This window comes from Manis javanica, chromosome 5, assembly GCF_040802235.1.
Source record: "Manis javanica isolate MJ-LG chromosome 5, MJ_LKY, whole genome shotgun sequence".
Taxonomy (NCBI): domain Eukaryota; kingdom Metazoa; phylum Chordata; class Mammalia; order Pholidota; family Manidae; genus Manis; species Manis javanica.
The window spans coordinates 123,267,001-123,272,245 of record NC_133160.1 but is presented as its reverse complement, the minus strand read 5'-3'; the positions used below and the strand labels follow the sequence as shown (position 1 = coordinate 123,272,245).

The 5,245-nt window shown below is 40.8% G+C and overlaps 1 pseudogene; it reads right to left on the bottom strand.

The window, feature by feature from the left end:
* Nucleotides 1-3,887: 3,887 nt before the first annotated feature.
* LOC108397590 (inositol polyphosphate 1-phosphatase pseudogene) lies at nucleotides 3,888-4,880 on the bottom strand (annotated as a pseudogene).
* Nucleotides 4,881-5,245: the final 365 nt, after the last annotated feature.

Sequence of the window (5,245 nt, the reverse complement as noted above, 5' to 3'; positions counted from 1 at the left end):
TGCATCTCCGTCAGCATTTTTATGATTTTTATTTTGAATTCTTTTTCAAGAAGACTGGTTAGGTCTGTCTCCTTCTCAGGTGTTGACTCTGTTATCTTGGTCTGCCTGAAATTTTGCCTTTTCATGGCAATAGGGATAGTTTGCAGAGCTGACATGAGTGACAGCTGGAAGAACTTTCCTTCTTGTTGGTTTATGGCTTTCCCCTCCTCGGAGAACAGCGACCTCTATTGGCTTGTGCTGGGCAGCTGTGTGCAGACAGGACTTGTGATTCCTGCCCAGCTGCTATGGAGTTTATCTCCACTGTTGCTGTGTGCGTGTCCTGCCTCAGGGTGCTGTTCCGATATGGTGGAGCCGTGTTGTAGGGGGAGTGTCTGGGAGGCTATTTATCTCTGTGAGTGGCCTTCATGTTCTCTGCTGCCCAGGGCTTTAGAGTGTCCAGAGTTCCCCAGATTCCCTGCTGCTGTACTAACTGTCCTAGGATGCTTCTGTCTGTTTCTGGGGTCTCTGTCCCTTTAAGACTTCCAAAAAGCACTGGTTTTTCTTTGTCCCCAGGGTGCCAGCCTCAGGTACCCACTCACATGTCTTACTGTCCTGTTTTCCTAGTATCCAGGACCCTACACATGCAGTGTGTCCGCACTCTGGTGCAGATGGCTAGGGCTGGGTGGTTAGCAGTCCTGGGCTCCCTCTCCCTCCCTGCTCTGACTCCTCTCCTCCCACCAGGAGCTGGGGTGAGGGGCCTCAGGTCCCGCCGGGCTGCAGCTTGTATCTTACCCTCTTCGTGGCGCTGGGTTCTCACAGTTGTGGATGTGGTCTGGCTGTTGTCCTGTGTCTTCTGGTCTCTCTTCTAGGAAGAGTTGTCTTTGTTATATTTTCATAAATATATGTGGTTTTGGGAGGAGATTTCCTCTGCTCTGCTCATGCCGCCATCTTGGCTCTACCCCATGATAAGCTCTATTCACTCTTTGTATGCTGTTCTCACTCCCAAGAGATTTAAGCTTCACAAATGGCTTTAAAACACATATATCTGCCAAAGATTTCAAAGTTTACGTTTCTAACCTTGGTTTGTAAATTTCACTGTTTATTAGTATAACCACCCTGATTTTCTAGCAAATATATTGAACTTAACATGGAAAAAAGAGAACTTTTAACTTCCTCATCTCTGCCCAGACTTCTTCCATGGATTTTCCCCATCCCAAATAAATCCTTTCAATATATATGTCTATTTCTTTCTACATCCATTGTGTTAAATCCTATTATTTTTCACCCTTTCTACCCCAGTAGTATTATAAATGAATGTGCAATACTTACAATTGTGCCTCCCTTCAATCCACTACATTCTTATTTTTAAAAGCTAAAGCTTTCCCCATTTTCTCAAAATTCCAAGCTCTTTGCTAGAGGGCTGTGGTCCTTGACCATGCCTGTCACTGCATCTAACAACCACACTCTCCCTTGTTTACTAATCTCTAGCCCACATTAGTCTTCATTCCTCTCACTAGCCAAATATTTTCTTGCCTTTGAGTCATTTGTCCTTACCATTAGGTGCCTCAGTGTAGAAGGCAAAACCTTGAATGACTATGCCTTATAATTATGACTTTCCCATATATTTGATTAAAGGTTGCATTTACTTACTATTATATCACCCAGCATAGTTTTCCTTTTAGAATTCAATTACTATTAGAAGGACTATTGAGTTTTTTGTAAGTTATCAATCTCCGTTCAATAAAAAATCAATCCACCTGTCAGGAGGCTGCAATCACAGCAAATCTAAGAATTTCTGGCAGAGAATAACCACTATAAAATACTTCATGAATAACAGAAGAAATCAATGAACACGATTTTCTTTAATTGGCTAATATTCACATAACAAAGTTTTGTGAATTATCAAATGAGATTTTATAAAGACTTTACAAGTATTTTATAATATATGATAAGTCCATTATTCAAGGAGAGAAATGAAGAAATATATTTTTCAGGTTCTCATTGTATATTTTCAACTTTATTAGTTGATGGAATAGACAGAGAAAATATCTGACATATTTGAGAATTCTTGTCGGATCTTAGGTTATCCCAAAGAACCATGATTTATTTCCCATTCATTTAGTGAATCTTGGCTAAGAAATCCAACCTCAAGGATGAAATTAGAATGGCTATTCTCTGCTTCTTATAAGAAATGTGTTTCAGCATTTTCATAGGATATTTTTCAGTATTATTTAGAGAAAGTTTCCTTCATTAAAATAATGTAGAAAACATTCAGTTATTCCAAATAGCAAGGTTCTTTGCCATAGGCATTCAGATAGCCTTTACAATGCTTGTCTTACTGTGTTTCCAAGGGGAAATGCAGCATCAGTGTTTTCCCATACTTTAACCTGAAATCCCTTTTTTCAATGCAACATACCATGATTTGTGGGAAATGATGGCATGCTTTCATTTATCCCCAGATTTTAAAATTATATTTCAAATAGTATTTTGCCTTCAGTGTCTATGAAATGTCTGTTGTACCTTGGAGCATATATTTCTACTGGATGTGATGGGAAAATATCCCCAGAAATTAAAATAAACAAAACAAGACTGGGTCTGCTGCAGTCCAGATGGACAGGGACTGAAGGCCGCCCAGGGCTGACAAGCAGCTATCTAAAGTCATGGAACCGAGGCCAGGGTCCTGGAGTCTGGGTGTGAACAGAAGCTGCAGCTGTGCCAGACATGACAAGGAAATGCTTTCCATGGAACCTCGCAGGGTGTGATCGGGGGGCCACTGCCACCGTGTGCGGGTATCTATAAGAGGTGACCAGGGCAGGCGTGCCTGGTGGGCATGTGACCCTCCCTGCAGTGTTTCCAGTCCCAACATCCACCGCCCCTCTGACTGTTGCGTTTCAGTTGGACTGACCGGAAACAGCCGGGCTCAGCATGTTTCTAAAGCGGGGCTGGGGGTGGTTGGATGCGGGTCACCCCATGAGGATGTCACAGTGTCTTGTGATCAGTTGCTAAATGACGCAAAACACATCACCTGCCTTTCATCACAGATTTCCTCACCAATCTGGTTGAATGCCTGTGTAGGGCATGTCACAGTGATGCTTGCTCCTGATTTTTGTCTTCAAACTATATTTTGAATGGGTATTTTCATATGAGTTTGTGGACTGTAAAAATTTTCAAATAAAGTGGACTTGATTTAGAAGAAAAACAGTTTTTTCCTTCCAACTCTTAAGACCTTCACATGGAGTGAACCTTCACAAGTGAGTGAAGGGGATCGAAAGGTGCAAACTTTTGGTCAAAAAATGAGTAAGTCCTGGGATATAATGTAAAGCATGATGATTGTAGTTAACAATACTGTATTGTACATGTGAAAGTTGCTAAAAAGTAGATCTTGAAAGTTCTCATACAAGAAAAAACATTTGTTACTGTGTGGTGACAGATGTTAACTAGACTTGGTATTATGTTCATTTCAAAATATATACAAATATCAAATCATTATGTTACACATCTGAAAATAATATGATGATACATGTCAACTACATAACAATAAAAAGTATTCCACACATGTATTTAATTGCCCCATGTCACTCAATTATTGAAATAAATATTACTATGAACACATAATGGAAAAATGCTCCTCAGAACAAGAAGGTAAATGCTGAGCATCAATTGGACAAAGCTATCTTCAAAAGTTAGAGATGTGGGGCAATAGTTTCACAGTTCAGAAGTTTACATGAGAGCAAGGTTGCTCTATTCTATGTATCTGAAGATGCAAGATTTGGGATGAGGAGGCTTAGGAATGCCCCCAGGAATGTCTACAATTACTTCTCTCTCTTGGCACATCAATTTACTTCAGTGGTGCATTTGTTTTCCACACAGTACATCAACTGTGGCACAGCCTCATTTCTAGATCTCTTCTAGAAGAGGCATTTTTTAAAGTCTACTATTCCCTGACTCTTGACCCTGAGTATGGCATGAGCAGCACTAGAGACCCATCTAAATATGCTATCTTCTGAAAAGATGTAAAGTTCAACAAGACCTTGGACAACACAAAGGTGTGTGTAAGCAGCCCTGGCTGCCCAGAACTTGCTATCCCTACATGCATACGATGATGGGATTTTGAAAGTCTCCTTTTGTCCTTATGATAGCTGGAACCCGGTGCGAGAATTCTTCCTCAGAGCTGGTGTTTTCAGTTTATTGGCTCTGTATTTCATTGCCTTTTCTTTAGAAATGGGAGGCTGGAATGAATGGAGACTGGTCCCTGGGGAAGAAAGGCCCCAGTAACACAGTCCTTTCCAACAGAGGAGGTTTAGATCTTGTAATACGAAAGGTTGATTTATGACTCCCAACAAGGACAGCTCTGTCTGCATGTCACAGACACCAGTTAAAATAGTGATGCATTGAAGTCCATGGGGAAGATTACTTGATTGGATTAAATGTCAGCAGAACCTTTTATATCTTGGTAAATTTATATGGGATTCACCCAAATTCCCAGAATAGCCTATGGAATGCTGATTTCAGTTAAATTCAGGGTCAGTAAAGGCAACATTCTGATAAATAATCCTGGCTAATGCTTCACATTCCAAGTTAATACCATTAAGGATTTTGATAAGTTCTGCTGTTTCTTTTTCTGTGGGACACAGACTCAAGACTATTTTTCCCCCTAAATTATTAGTAAATTATTAGGATTCTCCTCCAAAAATATTTTTTTCCAAAGCTGGATATTTGCTCTGCATATTCTGTTCCATAACGTTCTGTAGTAATATATCAGTCATGATCTTGAAATCAACTGTGAACTGTTTGTTTTTTTCTAACAGCACCTGGAGGAGAGCTTCCTGTTGCCTGCATGCCAGGGCCACGTTGGTAGCTTTCCCAGGGACATAGAACAACTCCTGGAGGATATCTGACATTTCTGAACCTTGCTTTCCAATAACAGATGCTAGTGGAATCAGCACCCACCCTCTGAGCCTACAGAGTTCGGAAGGCTAGAAATCAAAGACCAGGCTTGATTTCCCCTGAAGCCTCTCTGCTTTGCTTGCAGATAGTAGCCCTCTTGTGTCCTCATATGGCCTTTCCTCTGTGCACGTCTTTCTGTCTGTTTTGTTTTACTTTGTTCTTCTGTTTTATTAATTACAAAGGCAAGTTTCCAGCCAAAACGCAGAAATCAGTGATAGAAAAATAACAAAGGAAAAATCTCCAAGTCCTATAATACAGTCCTGGGAAGGTAAGCTAGGTATGTGTGTGCCGGGAAGGAGGACAGACAGGTAATAGATCA